The following is a 26,449-nucleotide window of genomic DNA, read 5'->3' as shown; positions in this document are numbered from 1 at the left end:
GTTTCAGAGGTGTGCATATATATTAAGACGCAGCATCATAGTACACATCACCCGGCTGGATAGTACACTGAAGTGCTCGCAGTGCTTGTGGTAGGGTATGGTCAACCACAAGTGCTGCATTCGCTTCCGATTTTACCCGATGGTTGCATACTCATCTTGGAGATGACGTGCGCAAGTGGGCGTCTTAAGACAGGCTGGTGGGCGTCTGCATAAACAGAGCGATCACATGCCAAGACATAGTATGCCTTGCCGTGCTATCGTCTGCCTTGCTGTCACTTAGCTGAATGCGTACGCATATAGCGAGCGGGTCTGAATCGAGCCCTCTGTACTAAACCTACTGTAAGTATTGCAGTGGCAACACCATGGTCTGTGATTGCTTCTCTTCAGCTGGTACAGAGGTTGTAGTCAGGATAGAGAGAATAATGAAAAGCTCCATATATTAAGGTATCTTAGCACAAAACTTGCTGACCCTCCATCAGAAACCAGAAGATGAAGAGGAATTTCATCTTCCAGCATGATAACAATACAAAGTATACACCTAAGTCAACCAAGGAATGAAGATCAATGACTTGAATTGGCCTAACCAAAGTCCAGACCTCAATCCTAATGAAAGCGTGACAATAACCTAGAGTGGGCTGTGCACATGAAATCCACTCTCAGTTTGATGTACCTTAAACTTTTTTGCAAGAAACATTTGGAAAGAATTTCAAAGTCTATTTACTGAAGTGCGGGTTTATAGAAGTGGAGGTGTTGCCCAAAGCAACCAATAATAGTCTAGCTATTATCTTCTAGAAGGTGCTAGATAAATAAGTAAAATCTGATTGGTTGCTATGGGCAACAACTCCATTTATAAAAATCTGTACTTTAGCAAATATACCCCTCGGCGTTCAAAGATGATAGTAATGCGGCCCATGCACGGTGCGATTTGAAAACGTATGACACCTTGGTACTGTCGAAGCTAGATAATTGGCTGAGACATGATCAGTTTAAAATTGAATCGCAGCGACGCCATCTTGCGACTGGCCGCAAGACGCCATCTTGGAAATGAAATCGCAAGACGCCATTCTGCGAATGGCCGCCCAAGCGCCATTTTAGATAAACTCACACTTAAGTACATGTGGCGATATTACTATTAGCATCATGCAACTGCAGCTTTCACCATTTCTCATACACACATTAATACGCACAATTGCGCTGTTAACTAGTCGCATATTAGCGAATGCATAAGATCCTGTATGAAAACGCTGAATATTAGCTTCATGCACACGCATCTGCCCTAAGTTAACTAGCATCATTACATCAAACCTCGCATATCCACACACTACATATTCACATACAAGGTTCCATAAGCTTTAAGGTATAAGATTCAAGTATGCTCATTTATTATAATTGCTGTGAAATAAAGATTATTTGGTAACTAAGGTTTTATACATGATAAGTAAGCCATGTTTGGTATTGTACTGATGCGTACTCTTTCAACAGTATTCTGGTAACATCGATGTAGAGATCGCAACACGCATTCTCAACTTATGGACTGCAGAGACTTCAAGCAACAAAATGTACATTATATGACCAACTGTTAGGATTTGCATGAGGCGGGAAACCAGAGACCACCAGTTGTTAGAGGCTGGACTGTGTCTATTTGAACCAACCTGTTAGATGCCTTGTAACATATGCCCTCTCCTTTAGGACCAATAGTATTAGCAACAAACTTCTCTATTGTGTTGTCTATTTCTGGCGGGGTATAAATATGTGTGCTCTGACCCTGGGTTTCTAGTCTTTGTGCTGAATGCTGATTGACGGGGGTTTCTTGCTGATGCCTACATCTGGCCCAGAGCGCTGCATATGTATAACTGTACTTGGGTCTGTATAATTCCTTTGCGCTAAATTGTACTTAGATCATAGCGTGTAACTGACTGTACTTTTACTTGAATAATACTTTGTGCTTTGGAACCACAAGTTCTAGGTCTGGAGTCTTTATTTACTGTATCACCTCGTACGCAAAATAGCGTCATCCTTAGAGGTTTATAGGCAGGATATCAGAAGGTATAGGCAGGAGTGTATAGAGGTTCTAAAGCAGTATCGTTAGTTGGGGGCTCGTAGTGAAGTCACTTACCTACTCACACGGCACATACGGTTTTCGATATCTCACCAAAGGGTGGAGTGGCCACATGCAGGGTTTACCTGCAACCGCTCGGTGCTGAGATATTGCTATCCATTTTCGTGAGCCAGGGACGCTGACTAGAATCCAGGGACAAGAGAGGAAAAATTTGTTTTCCTTTGTTGATAGAACCTAACATTTAAAGGGGTGCCGCAGTATTGAACATGCGGCTGAGTCGCAGTTTTGCACACAGTAAATACGCACTTTTGTGTACGCAGCTAAAGGTTGTCATACGGTTGTGTGGTAGTCACATTATTGTGTATGCGACTGGTCGCGCAATAGCGTATACGTACTTCCGGTTGTGCTGCCACGTGTTTAAACAAAGCCATTGAGGTTTACATTCTTTTTCAATTGCTATCAATATCTGGGTTGACGTGTATTTTTCTGCGCAGGAAAAAGAGTGTAACAGTGAGTATTTGTTGGTAGGGGTAACTTGTTCCCTAAAGTTAGAGGTACCGTATGACCTTTAAGGGCTAAGTGCTAGCCGCTCGGTAAGCAGCTTACCGTTCTATACACAGTAGCAGGTGTACATGTTGTCTTTGTTGTAGAGAGGTACGTGGAAGTAGCCGACTTAAACTTCCATAGGTGTGGAAGTAGCCTTCTTAAATCTTATCCGGGTGTGTGGAGCTGACTTCTTCAAATCTCTGCAGGTGTGTGGGCGCGGCCGTTTAAATCGTCCACAGGTAAGTGAAAGTATCTTGACTGTCTTTCACCAGTTTAAATCTTTATTGAAAAATGTAGGAGTTGTCTCGGAATGGGAGCCACGCAAACAATAGAGATGTTAGACAATGATGTGCTGCTAATGGAAGCGCCGCTTTGATTGGCCCGTCGTATTATGCATACTAAGTACGGTACTTATGCAATAAGGTATTGTGATGTATGGTTTAAAATGATGATGAAGAGTGTTAGACCGTTTTCCAGAATTGGTAGTTTTGATAAAGATGTATTAGATAATGTCCGGGATCACATCAGTCTGATGCACTCCCGAGAGAAAAAGGTCAAATATTATGAATGTTTAAAGTTGTGGCAGCATGAAGGGGATGCGTGGCTTAAAAATGCGCAAGCGACGCAAACTAGCATTGCGAGCGCATTGCCAGAGAATACATCCGCGACACTGAATTGCAATGCGGGCAAGCCACAAAATGGCGCTCACGTGCAGCAAGGTAGTATTGCGGAAGGTATTGCCAGCAGTTCACGCGCACCACCCCCACCTTATGTGGATGGAGGTGCAAGTACAGTTATCAAAAATACCCATAAAAATGTAACAAGCAATTTGTACCCTCTCTTAAGCAACTATAAAGAAAATGTTCATGATGTGGATGATGAGCCTATTGTAATGTCTGCCATTTCCCATGCTGTACAAATGATAGATGCTACGCCACGACAATCACGAGTGGTGCCACCATCTCCATCGGTAACAGCAAGGGAAGTGCTAACACCCTCTGCACCCGTAGAGGAAGTTGTTAATACCATACGTAGCAGCAACAGATTAAACCCCCAGCCAGGTAACAAGGTCAAAGGTAGCAGCGCTACTGGTCTGCATCCCATTCGGACAATAACTGTTCCGAATGGAAATGCAGATGCGAACGGTGTAGTGCCCACGAGGGATGTGGTAATGCATTGTCCTTGGACAAGAGCAGAACTAAATTCCATCAGAAATGATTTCCCAATCCCAAAAAGGAACTAGCCAAAAGATTTTTGAGGAATTTGGGTAGTTCTCATGAGCCAACTAATAAAGATTGGCGTGTGGTGTTAAGGGCCTGTCTACCACGCAATACCGACGTGACAAAATTTATCACGGATTGTGTATTGGATGGTGACGTTCCCTTAACAGACCAAGTAAACCAAGGTAACATTTCCCGCATTGTAACTCAATTGGGTATATATTTTCCGGTAGTAGTTAACTGGAACAAAATTTTCACCATAAAACAAAAGGAGAGTGAAGCTGCAGAAGAGTATTGCGACCGGGCTCTGCAGGCTATAACCCAGTACACTGGGATAGAAGATATTAAAGATAGCACTCACCACAGGGGAATGATAGTCACGGTACTCATGGACGGTCTTAATGAAAACTTAAAGACTCGGGTTCAGACCTCACAACCTGGCTGGAGGGGAGTCACAATAGATACACTCATAGAGTCTACCATAGAACATGATAAGAACATCTCAAAGAAGAGAGAGACCTAGAGCAAAAAACTAATGGCTGTCAGTATTCAAGCTCTGGAAGGAATGATGGTAACATCACAGCCAACAGACACACTTGCATCTACACATACACCTACACGTGAACAGTTATATGCCCTCACTAATCCCATGCAACAGCAAATACAGCTCTATTCTACTAACCCTACACAACCACAGGTCCCACACTACTCGCAAACTTCATATCCCCCACAATTCCCTTATCCTCCATATCCCTACCCATATCCACCACCTTTTCCCCCTGCTCAAACCTCACAACAACCCGTGTCTTCATCCGATCCGTGAATATGTTTTAATTGTAACCAGCCAGGACATTTAATTAGAAACTGCAAAGTAAAAAGGGTAGGACCCCCCAACCAGAGAGTACCTGGATATCCCCATAAGGGATATGCACAAAGAACAGCAAATTTCCAGCAGGCACCAGCTCCAATTGTGGCCGTAAATACTTTATTGGAGAATGGTAGCCAACGCTAGGGGTCAGGTCATACCTGTAGTCTACAGATAGTCGGGTTAACGGGAAGTACTAGGGAAGAACCGGTCATGATGGTTGATGTAGCTGGTACTGAATATCCTTTTCTTGTAGACACAGGGGCGACCAGGTCAGTGATAAAATCTCCCGTTAAATTACAGGTGACCAACGAGACGGTACCAACAATGGGTGTAACAGGTAAAGTGGAACATTATCCTTTAACAAAGTCCACAGAGGTTACTATTGGGCCGTTGCATACCAGGCATTCTTTTCTTTTGGCTGCTGCAGCTCCTACTAACCTGCTGGGTAGAGACTTGTTATATAAGATGGGATGTGCTATATATTGCACCCCTGATGGTGTATTTTTAGATATCCCTGAGAGAGTTGCGCACGAGGTTAGGGATATGTTGGACACTCCCCAAAGGATAATGTTTCACTCTACCAGTTTAAATGAAAATCCATCCCAGATAGATCAAATGTTGTCCCAAATTCCAGATTACCTTTGGACTAAGGATGGACAGGACACTGGATTAATGGCAAACGTAAGCCCCGTAATGGTAAATTTAAAAAGCGGTAGGCAAGCTCCAAAAATTTCCCAGTACCCACTAAAACAGGAGGTAGAATCAGGGGTTTTTCCAATAATTGAACGATTATTGCAGCAGGGAATTTTAGTCCGTACAGCTAGTGTAGCCAATAGTCCCATCTTTCCGGTGAAAAAGAGTGGTGGGAGGGGTTATAGGCTGGTAGAAGACCTTAGAGGTGTTAATAAGGTCGTAGAGAGCCAATTCCCCGTAGTGCCAAATCCAGCTGTCATCCTGATGCAGATCCCACCAAATGCAACCCATTTCACTGTCATTGACCACTGTTCTGCTTTCTTCTCTGTGCCTCTCCACCCTGACTGTCAGTATCTATTCGTATTTACATACAGAGGTGTACAATATTCATGGACACGGTTGCCCCAAGGTTTCATAGACAGCCCCAGTATCTTTTCCCAGCCATTGCATGACTGTTTACAATCTTTTCAACCTGCCAATGGATCTGTTCTAATTCAATATGTGGATGATTTATTGCTATGTTCTGATTCATTTATGTCATGTTTGAATGATACTAAACTGTTTTTGCTTCATCTCTCACATACAGGACACAAGGTGGCTAAGGACAAATTACAGCCATGCCAATCCAGAGTAAAATATTTGGGACACTGCCTAACCCAGGGGTTAAGACATCTCACAAATGATAGAATCCAGGCCATACAGAACATGACATTGCCACAGAATCAACAGCAAATACGTACCTTCTTGGGAATGTTTGGATACTGTAGAATGTGGATCCCAGGTTTTTCTATTTTAGCCTTGTCTTTACAGGACTTAGGACCTCATTCAGAGTCGGTCGTTGCGGCCGCACGGTCGTAGGGGAAAGGGGCCGGATATGCAAATGAAGCGATCACAAGTTGCGGTCCTAAGATGAGATCGTTAGCTGAACGACCGAGGATAAGAAGCGGTCGTAAGACTAAATCACGGCCCCTTCTCGATCACAACACACGTCATCTCCTGGGATATAAGGATTAATCGCGAGCATCGGGAACCATCGGAGCTGGTCGTAGAGCTTAAGGTTGACCATACCCTCTCTTAAGCACTACGATCAAGTCAGTGTACAAACCTCCCATGTCACGTGTGCCATGACACTACTTTGTTAATTATGCACTCCCATTAAACGCCGTTCGCATAATTACGCACGCCTGCATTCGGATCTCCACTCCCCCGTTTTCAAGCACCTTCCCCTGTTAACACCCACAAACTGTTCATTCTGTCACTCAAACTAATGACCTGGCTGTGTTCAAGGAGACAGAAATTTCTGATCGTAAGAGCTAGTTTGCACACGCACATTGCGAACTGTACGCATGCGCAGTTCAGCGAACATCGGCTGCGTAAAACCGTGCGGCCGCAACGACCGACTCTGAATGAGGTCCTTAATCTCTTCCTCAAAGCCCAATCGTGTCATACACACAGAGGAATCAGAGCAGGCTTTCCTTAATCTTAAGGATAGTCTGACAAAAGCACCTGCATTGGGAATACCTGATTATGAAAAACCCCGTAGCATACTACAGTGCCCAATTGGACACTGTGGCGAGATCACTCCCCACCTGTTTGAGAAGTGTAGCAGCTACCGCTCTATTGGTGAGTAAAAGTGAGGACGTAGTATTGGGTCATGATATGATTGTATACACTCCCCACGCTGTATCTGCTCTGCTGAATTCTGCTCAAACCAGACACGTCTCTTCAGCTAGGTTTACCAAATGGGAACTAGCTCTAATCGCACCTGCAAACATCACTGTTAAACGTTGCAGCACGCTGAATCCAGCAACGTATTTGCCATATGTACAACATGATGTACAAAGGGTGGAAGGAGACGAGTTGCTGGCGGGAGGTGAGTTCAGTGGACATAATGATACACACGATTGTATGGAATATCTGAATCAGACCTTTACTGCTAGACCTGACATACACGACACACCTTTAGAGAATGTAGATGTGACTTTTTACACGGATGGGAGTTGTCATACACAAACAGACACAGGTGAATTATGTACAGGTTATGCTGTTGTAAATGACACAGACATCATAGAAGCTAAACCTCTTGGTCCTCCTCACTCAGCTCAGTCCAGGTGGCAGAGTTAGTACCACTAACTAGAGCGTGTGAACTGGCAGCAGGCAAATCTGCTAACATTTACACTGACTCGAGGTACGCATTCGGGGTGGTGCACGATTTCGGGGTGCCTGGGTGACTAACAGATGCTAGAGGTCCAGTAGGACCTCTAGCATATGTCTCCTCCTAGGCGGCGGCCATTTTGGGAGGGCTTTTTTCTGCAGATTTCATGTGGACGGCTAGTCCGCATGGAATCTGCAGCCACCTCGCCCCACAAGCTTCTGCGTCCCCAAGCCACCGCGGGGGCTGCGGGGGCAGTAGTTATGCCACTGATAACAGGTAGAACATCCCTGAGGTACCCACACCTCAAACCAGATTACATGCTCATTAGTTATGACAGGGCACCCCATTAAGACAATAATCCCTTTCAGTAGTTGAGATAAATGTAAGTTACCTGTTATCTACTTATATTGAAGGCAGCTTTTATGTTGACTTAATATGCATGGGAATGTAAACTACTGTACCAGTTTATGAACCTGTCATAAGTCATGTTGACTAGGACATTTTTGATAATGTAATGTATGTTACATTACATTATCAAAAATGTCCTAGTCATGACTCATGACAAGTTCATAAACTGGTAGGTAGGTTTCATTCCCATGCATATTGAAGGACAGATCCTTGACCTGCTCCAGTGAACTCACCACCACCAGTCCGGCACCAGAGAGACAGTCGAACTACGTGGCAAGCGGCGGCAGTGGTTGAGCGGCACACGACAAGGAGGTGGAGCCACCAGCAGCTGGCCTGGGCGGAGCTGCTGTGTCTTGAGCATGAAGTCAAACTGTCGTCTGACTGGCGCATGAAGCGGACTGGTGATACTCGTGACTCGTCAACCCAGGGGCAGGGGGGGTGCAGGGGTCGAATTGCTCATCATCCGGGAGGGGTGGGGGTGTTCAATTGGAACACACAGACACAGTGCTTTAAAAAAAATAAAAAATTACTAACTGGTCGCGGCTACAGGGGGGCTGGCGGGTACTTTGAAGCTTTGGGCCCTTGGGCAACTGCCCAACAAGCCCAACGAAAGAGATGGCCCTGCAACTAATACTGCTTTTACACCTAAATCCTGTGTCTGATCCGAGATGCGGAACACAGGGCCTGATTCAGCTTTGGGAATAGAGTGAGAAAGAACATGTAACTATGAACCAGGACAAGCCATGTTGCAATGCAAGGGGTGCAAATACATACATTTTATTTTGCATGGAGGGTAAATACTGACTGCTTTTGCATGTAGCCTACAAATACTGCACAGCTTTATATTTACACTGCAATTTAGATGTCAGTTTGGACACACCTCTCCCTAATCTAACTCTCTCTTCACATTTTACATCTGCCCTACCTGCAGTGCAGCATGGTTTCACCAAGATGATCAGTTACGTGCTTTTTCTCACTCTACTCCCAAAGCTGAATCAAGCCCACAGTTACAAAACGGGTCAGACCCAGGACAGACCTTTTCTACTGCGGCATCGATCCGGATTATTCCTGGATTAGCGCCGTTCACACTGCACACGGGTGCAGTGGAACACTTCTCCCGGCGCTTGGAGATGACATCATCTCCAAGCGCCGAGAAACCCGGAAGTCCCCATGCTGTAAATGGAACCCGGGTTGAATGACCTGGGGGACCCGTTTACGCTGCAGGGTTTCACGGGTTGTTCCCATGTAAAACCCTGCAAGTTACCTGGGTTGGATTGCCAGGTCACTCGACCCGGGAATCCAACCTTGGCCCCTTTACACCTAGGAACAACCCAGGTTAACCCTGCAATAACCCGGGTTTTAGCTCTGGTGTAAAAGGGGTATAACTTTCCACTATGTCCTTGGAGTGAGGGAGGAAACAGAAGCAACCAGAGAAAGTCCACACTGGGAGAACATAAATTTCACACAGATAAAGCCTGGTTGGAACTTGACCCATAAACACAGCACCATTAGGCAGAAATAATAACCAATGTGCCAAATGGAAATAGGCAAATAGGTCATTGGTGTGAACACTTGATTATCATCCCCATCCACCACAGCAACATCTATAGTCTTTAAAAGTTGTAACTACAAACTAGAACATGTGTTATACTTTTAGAAACTTTACATCTGACAATGAGGTAGATTTATCAGATCTTGCAGAGTCTGGTGCGTTTGTTGACAGAAGCTGTCTCTCCAAGATCTGATAAATCTCCCTAAACATATAATAATCTTCTGCCACATAGTATAATTTATTCTGAATAACTACCCACTGTCCATTGTTGTCAGGTCTTTCATGATTATTCAATCTGATTTAAAAATGTGTGATACCTTCTGCACAGACTTATTTAGATAATGCAATTGATCTTTGCCTTTAAACCATCTCACAGGGTATTGGCCCCGATATCTGTGCTCCGCCCCCAGGGAGGAGACATTTCTCCATTCCTTCCCTGTGAAGGAACAGGGGAAATGTCTGTCAGTCAGCCGCAGTTGGGCACACGCTGCCTGCTGCGGCCGACATTTAACTTACAAAATATTGCATCGGACGGGCATGCTGGACGATCCAAATACCGACCAATCGATATTTTAGCATTGGTCGGCCGCACACACAGTACAGTTATTGGGGCAATCTGTTGATGTCGAGCGGATCGATCTGATAATTAGAAAGATAATATAGTACACCCGTGCAATGATGTAGTAGGAGTGGAACTCAAAGATCAACATACGTCACTTAAAATACATACACAGACAAATAAATACTTGCGCGCTCCTCCTTCTGAGGTGTATAACAAAACTCAGTCACTTTCAACATAAAAAAGTCCAGAATTCTTGATAATATTCCTAGATGATGAGTATTTTCAGCAGATACTGTATCTCTCAAACCCAGGATGGTAATTTTCAACACACTAGTGAATTGAATACCCCTTCAGTGTCATACAGCACCTCAAAGAAATCACAAAATAGGATCTCCCATAGTGCAGAACTGTCAACTTTATTTCCACTTAAAATATTTGCATAAAACAAGTATAAAGCATAGAATAAACAAAATGGCAGCATACTACAAATAACCTTTTTAGAAAGGCACAATAACAGGTATTAGGGGTGATATAGCTACCCCAAAAGCAGTCCACCTTTCCTGGTACAAGTCCCTCCTAAGATTCTAGGTAGTGGAAGTTCCCACAGACCAACGTGTTTCAGCTAAGCAGCCTTTGTCAAGGTACGTCTATGCTATCTGATCCTGGATATATATAGGGGTTTGTTGCTAATCCCACCCACCACTGTGTTTCTGGGTGTGTTCAGTAAAAGATCTATATGACTATTTCTATAAGGATCCCACACGGGCCCTTTAGTCAAGCGATAATGTTTTTAACTTCTTAGTGTAGGTTATTCATCACTTTGATGCTTAATTTACAGTCATGCATTCCATCTCTTGGAACACATGACACTTCCGTCGGAAGTTAGGGTAGATCGCGGCCATGTGATTCGTTCCTATGCTTCCCATCTTTAGGTGCGCATGGCCTTTCCACCGGAAGTGGAGCTAGGTCACGGCCATGTGTCTCGCTCATGCGGCCTTCCGCCCTTAATACTTGTCACTTCCGCTGCGGTGCGTTCCACATTTTGCAACGCACAAACACTACTTGTGGTATCTAACCTTTTAAAATCGGGCCAGGTGCTACGCATGCTCAGTATCTTTAGCTCATGAATAAATAAGAATTGAACAAGGCTATTCTAATCAACAAAAATACTGTCGTATATTTTATATATTCCTACTTAGAGGCATATTCAATTAGCCGTGAAAAATCCCGTACTTTTCGCATACCGCACTTTTCGCCGACTTCACGTGTTTTAGCCGCGGAAACTTATTGTGCGCACCCCCGCTATTCCCCATATTCAATTCCAAAGGATGCGAAAACGCGTCCCGGCGAAACTCAAACAGGCGAAAAGTGCTGTCAGTTTTGGGGAAATCAGCCTGACACCCCCTAAAAGATGCACTAACATTGGGGATCAGTATAGATGTCCCTGATTAGCACCCCTGGAGCTATTGGGGGTATTTAAGTGCTTTCAATTGCCTCTATATAGCGTCTTTGCACAAGTGGTGAAGAATAGCATTTAGCTTCTTTTTTTTTTTGGTGGAAATAACTAGTCCCAGAAAATTTGGGGCACTTGAAAATGAGTGCAAGCAAAAATCTCTAAACTGAAGTTTTAAAAAACAAGATACGCACCTTCAGCAAGCTCCTGCAATCAAAAAAACACCTCCCCCATATTTGCAGACCCCCAAAAGCTTATTTCGCTAGTTTTTAAGTTTTCACCCCAACTTTGAACTTTTTCGCCCCACTTTCAAAGTAATTTTTTGGGGTGTTTCTTTTATTTAACCTTTGGGGGACTGTCCCAAGGGTGCAGGGTGGTTTCCCCACCTTTTCACCCCAAAACCGCAATTCTGCACTTTTTTTGCACAGCTAGTGCGAGTGGCCTGACGATGGTCACGATTATCGCAACCATCGGGCTTGCGGCGAGACCCTGGGGTGATGTCAGTAGGGCCGCCCACAAACGGCAGACATTCCTAAGGGAACGCCTGCGTTTGTGCAGCCACCCCCCCTCCCAGGCTACAAAATGGGGCAAGCCGTTAATCAACCAATGACTGCCGCCCCATCTTGTAGTGAGCCCCGGAGCGACGGAGCTGCCGTCGCTCGCTGGGGCTCGCGCATGCTCACGCCGGAGGTTGCGCATGTGCAGTGGGGGAACATCGACCTGCTTGTGAGCGCTGTGCACTCGCAAACGGGTCTGTATCAGGCCCTAAATACGGAGGAAACTGTCACACGGGCGAAAAGTCTCAATCAGTGAAACTTTTTTGCGGATCTTGGCTTTTCGCCGCTAATTGAATACGGCCCTTAATCTTCAAAACTGAACCATAAACCAATAAAAGAAGCTATCATGTATAGTGTATGCCCAGCATAAGATTATGGGTATTCTCTTTTTCTTATCTTTCTTTCTTTTTATAGTTTCCTAAATTAACTTACCTTTCTAAACATAAATTTATTTGTAATTCAAACTCACGTCTAAACTTTTGGGATATCTATTACACTTAAAATGTATCTTCTTGGATTTAGATGTTCTTGTACTCATCTCTAAGCAACTCTGGGCCCAATTCAGACCCGCTCGCTAGTAAGCGTTCGCACGCAGAGTGATGATTTTTGCATTATGCGCATGCGTATGCATAGCAGTGCGCATGCGCGAACCAGTCAGAGCGATCGGGAAGCGTACGCTCGCTGCGCATAGACTGCTCAGCAGGAGTGAGTGACAGGAGAAGCCATTTGTGGGTGGTGACAGGGGTTGGTCTTTTAAAATGGTGCAGTGTAGGTACGAACGCAGGCGTGCCTGAGCGTCTCAACGCCGTTTCAGAGGTGTGCATATATATTAAGACGCAGCATCATAGTACACATCACCCGGCTGGATAGTACACTGAAGTGCTCGCAGTGCTTGTGGTAGGGTATGGTCAACCACAAGTGCTGCATTCGCTTCCGATTTTACCCGATGGTTGCATACTCATCTTGGAGATGACGTGCGCAAGTGGGCGTCTTAAGACAGGCTGGTGGGCGTCTGCATAAACAGAGCGATCACATGCCAAGACATAGTATGCCTTGCCGTGCTATCGTCTGCCTTGCTGTCACTTAGCTGAATGCGTACGCATATAGCGAGCGGGTCTGAATCGAGCCCTCTGTACTAAACCTACTGTAAGTATTGCAGTGGCAACACCATGGTCTGTGATTGCTTCTCTTCAGCTGGTACAGAGGTTGTAGTCAGGATAGAGAGAATAATGAAAAGCTCCATATATTAAGGTATCTTAGCACAAAACTTGCTGACCCTCCATCAGAAACCAGAAGATGAAGAGGAATTTCATCTTCCAGCATGATAACAATACAAAGTATACACCTAAGTCAACCAAGGAATGAAGATCAATGACTTGAATTGGCCTAACCAAAGTCCAGACCTCAATCCTAATGAAAGCGTGACAATAACCTAGAGTGGGCTGTGCACATGAAATCCACTCTCAGTTTGATGTACCTTAAACTTTTTTGCAAGAAACATTTGGAAAGAATTTCAAAGTCTATTTACTGAAGTGCGGGTTTATAGAAGTGGAGGTGTTGCCCAAAGCAACCAATAATAGTCTAGCTATTATCTTCTAGAAGGTGCTAGATAAATAAGTAAAATCTGATTGGTTGCTATGGGCAACAACTCCATTTATAAAAATCTGTACTTTAGCAAATATACCCCTCGGCGTTCAAAGATGATAGTAATGCGGCCCATGCACGGTGCGATTTGAAAACGTATGACACCTTGGTACTGTCGAAGCTAGATAATTGGCTGAGACATGATCAGTTTAAAATTGAATCGCAGCGACGCCATCTTGCGACTGGCCGCAAGACGCCATCTTGGAAATGAAATCGCAAGACGCCATTCTGCGAATGGCCGCCCAAGCGCCATTTTAGATAAACTCACACTTAAGTACATGTGGCGATATTACTATTAGCATCATGCAACTGCAGCTTTCACCATTTCTCATACACACATTAATACGCACAATTGCGCTGTTAACTAGTCGCATATTAGCGAATGCATAAGATCCTGTATGAAAACGCTGAATATTAGCTTCATGCACACGCATCTGCCCTAAGTTAACTAGCATCATTACATCAAACCTCGCATATCCACACACTACATATTCACATACAAGGTTCCATAAGCTTTAAGGTATAAGATTCAAGTATGCTCATTTATTATAATTGCTGTGAAATAAAGATTATTTGGTAACTAAGGTTTTATACATGATAAGTAAGCCATGTTTGGTATTGTACTGATGCGTACTCTTTCAACAGTATTCTGGTAACATCGATGTAGAGATCGCAACACGCATTCTCAACTTATGGACTGCAGAGACTTCAAGCAACAAAATGTACATTATATGACCAACTGTTAGGATTTGCATGAGGCGGGAAACCAGAGACCACCAGTTGTTAGAGGCTGGACTGTGTCTATTTGAACCAACCTGTTAGATGCCTTGTAACATATGCCCTCTCCTTTAGGACCAATAGTATTAGCAACAAACTTCTCTATTGTGTTGTCTATTTCTGGCGGGGTATAAATATGTGTGCTCTGACCCTGGGTTTCTAGTCTTTGTGCTGAATGCTGATTGACGGGGGTTTCTTGCTGATGCCTACATCTGGCCCAGAGCGCTGCATATGTATAACTGTACTTGGGTCTGTATAATTCCTTTGCGCTAAATTGTACTTAGATCATAGCGTGTAACTGACTGTACTTTTACTTGAATAATACTTTGTGCTTTGGAACCACAAGTTCTAGGTCTGGAGTCTTTATTTACTGTATCACCTCGTACGCAAAATAGCGTCATCCTTAGAGGTTTATAGGCAGGATATCAGAAGGTATAGGCAGGAGTGTATAGAGGTTCTAAAGCAGTATCGTTAGTTGGGGGCTCGTAGTGAAGTCACTTACCTACTCACACGGCACATACGGTTTTCGATATCTCACCAAAGGGTGGAGTGGCCACATGCAGGGTTTACCTGCAACCGCTCGGTGCTGAGATATTGCTATCCATTTTCGTGAGCCAGGGACGCTGACTAGAATCCAGGGACAAGAGAGGAAAAATTTGTTTTCCTTTGTTGATAGAACCTAACATTTAAAGGGGTGCCGCAGTATTGAACATGCGGCTGAGTCGCAGTTTTGCACACAGTAAATACGCACTTTTGTGTACGCAGCTAAAGGTTGTCATACGGTTGTGTGGTAGTCACATTATTGTGTATGCGACTGGTCGCGCAATAGCGTATACGTACTTCCGGTTGTGCTGCCACGTGTTTAAACAAAGCCATTGAGGTTTACATTCTTTTTCAATTGCTATCAATATCTGGGTTGACGTGTATTTTTCTGCGCAGGAAAAAGAGTGTAACAGTGAGTATTTGTTGGTAGGGGTAACTTGTTCCCTAAAGTTAGAGGTACCGTATGACCTTTAAGGGCTAAGTGCTAGCCGCTCGGTAAGCAGCTTACCGTTCTATACACAGTAGCAGGTGTACATGTTGTCTTTGTTGTAGAGAGGTACGTGGAAGTAGCCGACTTAAACTTCCATAGGTGTGGAAGTAGCCTTCTTAAATCTTATCCGGGTGTGTGGAGCTGACTTCTTCAAATCTCTGCAGGTGTGTGGGCGCGGCCGTTTAAATCGTCCACAGGTAAGTGAAAGTATCTTGACTGTCTTTCACCAGTTTAAATCTTTATTGAAAAATGTAGGAGTTGTCTCGGAATGGGAGCCACGCAAACAATAGAGATGTTAGACAATGATGTGCTGCTAATGGAAGCGCCGCTTTGATTGGCCCGTCGTATTATGCATACTAAGTACGGTACTTATGCAATAAGGTATTGTGATGTATGGTTTAAAATGATGATGAAGAGTGTTAGACCGTTTTCCAGAATTGGTAGTTTTGATAAAGATGTATTAGATAATGTCCGGGATCACATCAGTCTGATGCACTCCCGAGAGAAAAAGGTCAAATATTATGAATGTTTAAAGTTGTGGCAGCATGAAGGGGATGCGTGGCTTAAAAATGCGCAAGCGACGCAAACTAGCATTGCGAGCGCATTGCCAGAGAATACATCCGCGACACTGAATTGCAATGCGGGCAAGCCACAAAATGGCGCTCACGTGCAGCAAGGTAGTATTGCGGAAGGTATTGCCAGCAGTTCACGTGCACCACCCCCACCTTATGTGGATGGAGGTGCAAGTACAGTTATCAAAAATACCCATAAAAATGTAACAAGCAATTTGTACCCTCTCTTAAGCAACTATAAAGAAAATGTTCATGATGTGGATGATGAGCCTATTGTAATGTCTGCCATTTCCCATGCTGTACAAATGATAGATGCTACGCCACGACAATCACGAGTGGTGCCACCATCTCCATCGGTAACAGCAAGGGAAGTGCTAACACCCTCTGCACCCGTAGAGGAAGTTGTTAATACCATACGTAGCAGCAACAGATTAAACCCCCAGCCAGGTAACAAGGTCAAAGGTAGCAGCGCTACTGGTCTGCATCCCATTCGGACAATAACTGTTCCGAATGGAAATGCAGATGCGAACGGTGTAGTGCCCACGAGGGATGTGGTAATGCATTGTCCTTGGACAAGAGCAGAACTAAATTCCATCAGAAATGATTTCCCAATCCCAAAAAGGAACTAGCCAAAAGATTTTTGAGGAATTTGGGTAGTTCTCATGAGCCAACTAATAAAGATTGGCGTGTGGTGTTAAGGGCCTGTCTACCACGCAATACCGACGTGACAAAATTTATCACGGATTGTGTATTGGATGGTGACGTTCCCTTAACAGACCAAGTAAACCAAGGTAACATTTCCCGCATTGTAACTCAATTGGGTATATATTTTCCGGTAGTAGTTAACTGGAACAAAATTTTCACCATAAAACAAAAGGAGAGTGAAGCTGCAGAAGAGTATTGCGACCGGGCTCTGCAGGCTATAACCCAGTACACTGGGATAGAAGATATTAAAGATAGCACTCACCACAGGGGAATGATAGTCACGGTACTCATGGACGGTCTTAATGAAAACTTAAAGACTCGGGTTCAGACCTCACAACCTGGCTGGAGGGGAGTCACAATAGATACACTCATAGAGTCTACCATAGAACATGATAAGAACATCTCAAAGAAGAGAGAGACCTAGAGCAAAAAACTAATGGCTGTCAGTATTCAAGCTCTGGAAGGAATGATGGTAACATCACAGCCAACAGACACACTTGCATCTACACATACACCTACACGTGAACAGTTATATGCCCTCACTAATCCCATGCAACAGCAAATACAGCTCTATTCTACTAACCCTACACAACCACAGGTCCCACACTACTCGCAAACTTCATATCCCCCACAATTCCCTTATCCTCCATATCCCTACCCATATCCACCACCTTTTCCCCCTGCTCAAACCTCACAACAACCCGTGTCTTCATCCGATCCGTGAATATGTTTTAATTGTAACCAGCCAGGACATTTAATTAGAAACTGCAAAGTAAAAAGGGTAGGACCCCCCAACCAGAGAGTACCTGGATATCCCCATAAGGGATATGCACAAAGAACAGCAAATTTCCAGCAGGCACCAGCTCCAATTGTGGCCGTAAATACTTTATTGGAGAATGGTAGCCAACGCTAGGGGTCAGGTCATACCTGTAGTCTACAGATAGTCAGGTTAACGGGAAGTACTAGGGAAGAACCGGTCATGATGGTTGATGTAGCTGGTACTGAATATCCTTTTCTTGTAGACACAGGGGCGACCAGGTCAGTGATAAAATCTCCCGTTAAATTACAGGTGACCAACGAGACGGTACCAACAATGGGTGTAACAGGTAAAGTGGAACATTATCCTTTAACAAAGTCCACAGAGGTTACTATTGGGCCGTTGCATACCAGGCATTCTTTTCTTTTGGCTGCTGCAGCTCCTACTAACCTGCTGGGTAGAGACTTGTTATATAAGATGGGATGTGCTATATATTGCACCCCTGATGGTGTATTTTTAGATATCCCTGAGAGAGTTGCGCACGAGGTTAGGGATATGTTGGACACTCCCCAAAGGATAATGTTTCACTCTACCAGTTTAAATGAAAATCCATCCCAGATAGATCAAATGTTGTCCCAAATTCCAGATTACCTTTGGACTAAGGATGGACAGGACACTGGATTAATGGCAAACGTAAGCCCCGTAATGGTAAATTTAAAAAGCGGTAGGCAAGCTCCAAAAATTTCCCAGTACCCACTAAAACAGGAGGTAGAATCAGGGGTTTTTCCAATAATTGAACGATTATTGCAGCAGGGAATTTTAGTCCGTACAGCTAGTGTAGCCAATAGTCCCATCTTTCCGGTGAAAAAGAGTGGTGGGAGGGGTTATAGGCTGGTAGAAGACCTTAGAGGTGTTAATAAGGTCGTAGAGAGCCAATTCCCCGTAGTGCCAAATCCAGCTGTCATCCTGATGCAGATCCCACCAAATGCAACCCATTTCACTGTCATTGACCACTGTTCTGCTTTCTTCTCTGTGCCTCTCCACCCTGACTGTCAGTATCTATTCGTATTTACATACAGAGGTGTACAATATTCATGGACACGGTTGCCCCAAGGTTTCATAGACAGCCCCAGTATCTTTTCCCAGCCATTGCATGACTGTTTACAATCTTTTCAACCTGCCAATGGATCTGTTCTAATTCAATATGTGGATGATTTATTGCTATGTTCTGATTCATTTATGTCATGTTTGAATGATACTAAACTGTTTTTGCTTCATCTCTCACATACAGGACACAAGGTGGCTAAGGACAAATTACAGCCATGCCAATCCAGAGTAAAATATTTGGGACACTGCCTAACCCAGGGGTTAAGACATCTCACAAATGATAGAATCCAGGCCATACAGAACATGACATTGCCACAGAATCAACAGCAAATACGTACCTTCTTGGGAATGTTTGGATACTGTAGAATGTGGATCCCAGGTTTTTCTATTTTAGCCTTGTCTTTACAGGACTTAGGACCTCATTCAGAGTCGGTCGTTGCGGCCGCACGGTCGTAGGGGAAAGGGGCCGGATATGCAAATGAAGCGATCACAAGTTGCGGTCCTAAGATGAGATCGTTAGCTGAACGACCGAGGATAAGAAGCGGTCGTAAGACTAAATCACGGCCCCTTCTCGATCACAACACACGTCATCTCCTGGGATATAAGGATTAATCGCGAGCATCGGGAACCATCGGAGCTGGTCGTAGAGCTTAAGGTTGACCATACCCTCTCTTAAGCACTACGATCAAGTCAGTGTACAAACCTCCCATGTCACGTGTGCCATGACACTACTTTGTTAATTATGCACTCCCATTAAACGCCGTTCGCATAATTACGCACGCCTGCATTCGGATCTCCACTCCCCCGTTTTCAAGCACCTTCCCCTGTTAACACCCACAAACTGTTCATTCTGTCACTCAAACTAATGACCTGGCTGTGTTCAAGGAGACAGAAATTTCTGATCGTAAGAGCTAGTTTGCACACGCACATTGCGAACTGTACGCATGCGCAGTTCAGCGAACATCGGCTGCGTAAAACCGTGCGGCCGCAACGACCGACTCTGAATGAGGTCCTTAATCTCTTCCTCAAAGCCCAATCGTGTCATACACACAGAGGAATCAGAGCAGGCTTTCCTTAATCTTAAGGATAGTCTGACAAAAGCACCTGCATTGGGAATACCTGATTATGAAAAACCCCGTAGCATACTACAGTGCCCAATTGGACACTGTGGCGAGATCACTCCCCACCTGTTTGAGAAGTGTAGCAGCTACCGCTCTATTGGTGAGTAAAAGTGAGGACGTAGTATTGGGTCATGATATGATTGTATACACTCCCCACGCTGTATCTGCTCTGCTGAATTCTGCTCAAACCAGACACGTCTCTTCAGCTAGGTTTACCAAATGGGAACTAGCTCTAATCGCACCTGCAAACATCACTGTTAAACGTTGCAGCACGCTGAATCCAGCAACGTATTTGCCATATGTACAACATGATGTACAAAGGGTGGAAGGAGACGAGTTGCTGGCGGGAGGTGAGTTCAGTGGACATAATGATACACACGATTGTATGGAATATCTGAATCAGACCTTTACTGCTAGACCTGACATACACGACACACCTTTAGAGAATGTAGATGTGACTTTTTACACGGATGGGAGTTGTCATACACAAACAGACACAGGTGAATTATGTACAGGTTATGCTGTTGTAAATGACACAGACATCATAGAAGCTAAACCTCTTGGTCCTCCTCACTCAGCTCAGTCCAGGTGGCAGAGTTAGTACCACTAACTAGAGCGTGTGAACTGGCAGCAGGCAAATCTGCTAACATTTACACTGACTCGAGGTACGCATTCGGGGTGGTGCACGATTTCGGGGCTCTATGGTGTCTGAGAAATTTTATGACAGCAGCAGGCACACCAGTTGCACATTCCCGACACATAAAACATCTTTTAGAAGCAATCCAACTGCCCAAAGCGGTGGCAGTAATCAAGTGTAAAGCCCATACATGTGAGGATGATCCGGTGTCACTGGGCAACAACAGAGCCTATGAAGCTGCAAAATGGGCAGCAGGGTTAAAATTGTTTTCTCCCACTGAAAAAATTATGGGGGTCATTCAGACCCACTCGCAAGCGGCAGTATGCTCGCAAGTGGGTCGATGTTTTCCACTGCGCATGCGCACGACGGAGGGAGCTCCATCGTGCGCATGCGCGAGACCCGGACTGCAACAGCCAAGCTGTCGCTCCGGGTCTCACACCAAAGGGGGCGTGCTGTTGATGGTGACTGACAGCACGCCCCCTTTGGTGGGTGTGCCGGGGGCGTGCCTGCCAGACGGAGGCGTTCCCATGGGAACGCCTAACGTCTGAAGCCGGCCCCACGGACATCACTAGTGATGTCAGTGGGAGTGATTTTGGCTCTGATAGAGCCAAAATCACTCCAGGACTTGTGGCTGGGAAACCCTCAGCTATACGAGCGTCCAGGAGGTTAATGGAGGAGGGCCCTGATTCAGAGCGAGCGCTCTGATCAGAGCGTCCGGCTCTGAATCAGGCCCTATGTCTTTCCAAACAATTAATATGCTGAAATTATTTGAGATGCAAAATTTGTGTTCAATTCAGGAAAAGTCCATTTGGAATTCCAAGGGATGTGGGCAAGAGTCCTCTGGGCTCTGGAGGGACGGACAAGGTAAGTCCCCAAGGCATATTACCCCAGCCTGTCTGAGGCAGCACATGGTCTGACTCATCTGGGAAAGCAAGGTATGTGCAAGTTGGTGAGAGCATACTGGTGCGCACCAGGTTTTTCCTCACAAGCAGAAAAGATAGCAATGTCCTGTCTGACCTGCCTGAGGAAGAACATAGGGAAAGCGATCCCTACCGAACCGTCCCACATTCCACCGACTGATGGACCTTTCCAGGTGATACAAATTGATTTCATCCAATTACCACCCAGCAGGAATCTTAAGTATGTATTAGTGTGCACTGATGTATTTTCTAATTGGGTTGAGGCCTACCCAGGAACCACTAATACTGCTGCATTTGCTGCCAAGAAAATAGTTCAGGAATTTGTATGCAGGTACGGTATCCCTAAAATCATTGAGAGTGATAGGGGTACTCATTTCACGGGTGATGTTTTCCAAAATATGTGTAAAGTGATGGGTATTAATAGCCGACTTCACACCCCCTACCGACCGCAAGCCAGTGCCAAGGTGGAGAGGATGAACGGGACTATTAAAAATAAGTTGAGTAAAATCATGGCAGAGACTGGACTAGGATGGCCAGAAGCGTTACCTTTGGTCCTACATAGTATATGGACCACTCCTAGACCCCCTCTAAATCTGTCCCCATTTGAAATACTGTTCGGTAGACAATCTCATTTGATTATAAGTCCACAAGAAGACTTGAAGGGTAACAACGAGGTAACTGAAAAGTATCTTATATCAATGAGTAAGCAGTTAAAGCAACAGCAGCAGAAACTGAAATTGTTGTCCAATGACATGCCTGAAACTAACTGTCATGATGTTGAACCAGGAGAATATGTTATGATCAGAAATTTCTTGCGTTCAGGTTGTTTGACTGATCGGTGAGAAGGTCCGTACCATGTGCTGCTGACAAGTACTACATCTTTGAAGGTGGCTGAGAGAGATACCTGGGTCCATTCCACTCACTGCAAAAAGGTCAATCAACCGGTGGAGAATCAAGTCGGAGACAAGGCTGATAGCGTGGACCTGTCGCTCGCGAACTTGTTCCGGGAGGATTGAAAAGGTCGTAGTGAGATACCTGAACTAAAAGAAATCTGCAGGTCTTGTTGTGGCAATGGACGGGCCTGCTGTGTTCCTTTTCATGTTCTCTTTTAGAGTGTTCGCCATCCTGGTCGGTTCGGGAATGTCCGGTTTCTGTGAAGGGGGACCGATTGTGGAGAGGGGAGTTGATGGCAGTGCTGATGGAGTGGAGTCAGAAGGAGTACAATGCCAATCAGGGGAGTGTCTGACCAATCTTAGTACTGTTATTGTTAAGAGAGCTGTTATTCTGGATACTCGGGGATGGTGTGGAGGTTTATCGTCTGAAGATTCCTGTATTTGTGAGCTTTGTGGGTCCCTAGTTGATGAGAACTGTATCCAATGGTGCCAGCCTAAATATAACCCGTACTGGGGTGGGTATCCTTTAGAGGATTATCATAGCATGGTAGGCAAAGTGTTAAATCAAACTGATTGCTGGGTGTGTTCACATGTGCCACAGGGACAGCATAATGTAGGGTTGGTGCCATTTCCGCTGAATATCATGGAAATTTTAGAATTACAAAAAGGGAAAACATTGGATGGAAAATTGCTCTCATCCAAACCACCTCATTTCAAACTCTATCAATTCCAAGTAGATAGATCACTTTTGTGTTTAAACATAACCAACTCCAATAAACCCGGGAGTTGGGAAGTGACAGGGAATAATCAGACGATGACCTTCTCACAAAGAGCTGATAATGAGTCCATAAACCATGATCTGATGCTCAATTAAATCTAGTGGGAAACATTTTAGGTACCGGTATACATTGAGTTCCACCAAAGAAATTATTGGTAAGGTGCCAGATGGTTATTGTGCTAATATAATACAGCCAGAGACTTGCATGAACCAGATGGAAGACCCAGAAATAGGATTGTTTGCAAGGGAAATGTGCTTAATGATAATGATACATACCATTCCTTATGTTCTCCCTGATAATGTATATTTTATATGTGGAAGAAAAGCGTATAAGTGGCTCTCCCCGAGTTCCGAAGGTTTGTGTTACCTGGGAAGAGTAGTCCCAGAAGTTATGACCCTCACACATGTTGAAATGCTTGGTATACATAAAAATACACCATCACCATATCTTCACACGCAATATGAACACAGAGGCAAACGAAATATGATACCTGGTGACGTGCATAAAGCCACTCAGTTAATTAGTGAGACAACTGGCTTTCAAAGTTTTAGTCGCATTGGATCCCACCAGGATCGCTCGAGGTACTTTAAATTTTAGATATATTCAGGAACTTGCTAAATTGATAGATAATATCACCGAGATGTACGATGACACATTCAGGTATACAGGGAGAGAATTGCAAGCGTACAAGAAAGAACTGGTGCAACACAGGCTAGTGTTATATTATTTAACTGCTGTTACTGGAGGATATTGCGTAACGTTGGCCACCCAATTTGGAGTTGCACCTATGTCAATAATGATACCAGCGACCCCAAGGATAGACCGAAAGATGGATGAAATTCTGCAGCTAAAATGGGAATTTCGTAAGAACCATAATGCTTCAGTGGCTGAAGAAGGGGGAAAGATAGAAGGATGGGTTTCATGGCTGAACCCAGTGAAATGGTTCTCAGGTCTAGGGGAATGGGTAAAGGAAATGATCGCCAGCATAGGCAAATTCTTAATCCTTATACTGATTGTCATCATAATAATAGGCATATGTGTCCGGAGTGTTCCTATTGTGTTGAAGTGTGGAAAATGTAAAAATAGAGTAAAACGAAAGAACGAAATTATGATGGTGGTCAGTATGAATACCGAGGTAAATACAGAACTGCATTACAACCCTGAACTAGGAAATACCATCATTTAATGTATTATATTTAGGCCTACATTGAATGTATTATTATTTTTAAAACACCTCAGATAATGTAAAGTCTCAAATTCCCCTTCAAGACTGCCTTTATAGAACTGGTGTATCCCCACACCTTTCACATGATCTTCCAAGATCCGCGGTGTACGTATAATAGTAGTTTTATGTCCCCACTCAGAGACACATTATTGATGGATTAAGAACCACCTTGTGCCATCCCATAATAACACTAAAATAGTATATAAATGTAAGCCTAAATTATATTTTAAAATCAGATTGTGATAGCATGTTGTTCGCTATCAAAGGGTGGACTGTCGAAGCTAGATAATTGGCTGAGACAAGATCAGTTTAAAATTGAATCACAGCGACGCCATCTTGCGACTGGCTGCAAGACGCCATCTTGGAAATGAAATCGCAAGACGCCTTTTGCGAATGGCCGTCCAAGCGCCATTTTAGACAAACTCACACTTAAGTACATGTGGCGATATTACTATTAGCATCATGCAACTGCAGCTTTCACCATTTCTCATATACACATTAATACGCACAATTGCGCTCTTAACTAGTCGCATATTAGCGAATGCATAAGATCCTGTATGAAAACGCTGAATATTAGCTTCATGCACACGCATCTGCCCTAAGTTAACTAGCATCATTACATCAAACCTCGCATATCCACACACTACATATTCACATACAAGGTTCCATAAGCTTTAAGGTATTAGATTCAAACATGCTCATTTATTATAATTGCTGTGAAATAAAGATTATTTGGTAACATCGATGTAGAGATCGCAACATGCATTCTCAACTTATGGACTGCAGAGACTTCAAGCAACAAAATGTACATTATATGACCAACTGTTAGGATTTGCATGAGGCGGGAAACCAGAGACCACCAGTTATTAGAGGCTGGACTGTGTCTATTTGAACCAACCTGTTAGATGCCTTGTAACATATGCCCTCTCCTTTAGGACCAATAGTATTAGCAACAAACTTCTCTATTGTGTTGTCTATTTCTGGGGGGGTATAAATATGTGTGCTCTGACCCTGGGTTTCTAGTCTTCGTGTTGAATGCTGATTGACCGGGGGGTCTTGCTGATGGCTACATCTGGTCCAGAGCGCTGCGTATGTATAACTGTACTTGGGTCTGTATAATTCCTTTGCGCTAAATTGTACTTAGATCATAGCGTGTAATTGACTGTACTTTTACTTGAATAATACTTTGTGCTTTGGAACCACAAGTTCTAGGTCTGGAGTCTTTATTTACTGTATGACTGCGTACGCATAATAGCGTCATCCTTAGAGGTTTATAGGCAGGATATCAGAAGGTATAGGCAGGAGTATAAAGAGGTTCTAAAGCAGTATCGTTAGTACGTTTTCAAATTCAGCCCGATGCATTGCATGCTGTTGTGAATGGTAAACGATGCATCTTAAAAGATGCTTCGTTATCCTATTTAACAGCATGACGGATCGCAGATCTTATGGTTTTTCCATAAGATCTACGTTGCCGATGTATGACGGCGGGGATGCGCATCGCCATCTTACAGCATGCCAAAACATACACGATTTGCACGATTGATCGTTGCGATCGATCAAAATCGTGCATATCGTGTGTAAAATCGCCCGTGTATGGGCCGCTTTACTGACAGAACCATAACAAGATATTTTTGTGCCCTGGGCAAGAGAAAGCACTGGTCCCACCCAATAAACCCCTTATATCCCACCCAATATACCCCTTATATCCTGGCCTGGTACAAAAGTATAGTTTTATTATCAATTTGTAAACATAATTTATATATGTATATATTGTAAGCCAGAGTGTATTATTCAAGAGGAGCTGCTTATAAGGAGGAATATGGAGTGGATTCATGGCACATAAGGGGCACGTGGAAGGGTCTGATAACATATAAGAGGCATGTGGAATGGTCTGATGGCACATAAGGGGCATATGAAAGGGTCTGATGGCACACGAGGCATATGGAAGGGTCTGATGGGACATAAAGGGCATGTGGAAAGGTCTGATAGCATATAAGAGGCATGTAGAAGGTCTGATGGCACATAAGGGGCATGTGGAAGGGTCTGATGGCACATAAGGGGCATATGGAAGGGTCTGATGGCATACAAGAGGCATATGGAAGGGTCTGATGGCACATAAAGGTTATCTGGAAGGATGGAGGGAACGGAGTCAAGCAAGAAAACTGATACACACAAATGATTTCCAGTTTAAGTTATAACCACCCTG

This window comes from Taudactylus pleione, unplaced genomic scaffold (genome assembly GCF_031769625.1).
Source record: "Taudactylus pleione unplaced genomic scaffold, aTauple2 ptg000026l, whole genome shotgun sequence".
Lineage (NCBI taxonomy): Eukaryota > Metazoa > Chordata > Amphibia > Anura > Myobatrachidae > Taudactylus > Taudactylus pleione.
The sequence above is the reverse complement of the archived record's forward strand: the minus strand, read 5'-3'. Positions refer to the sequence as shown.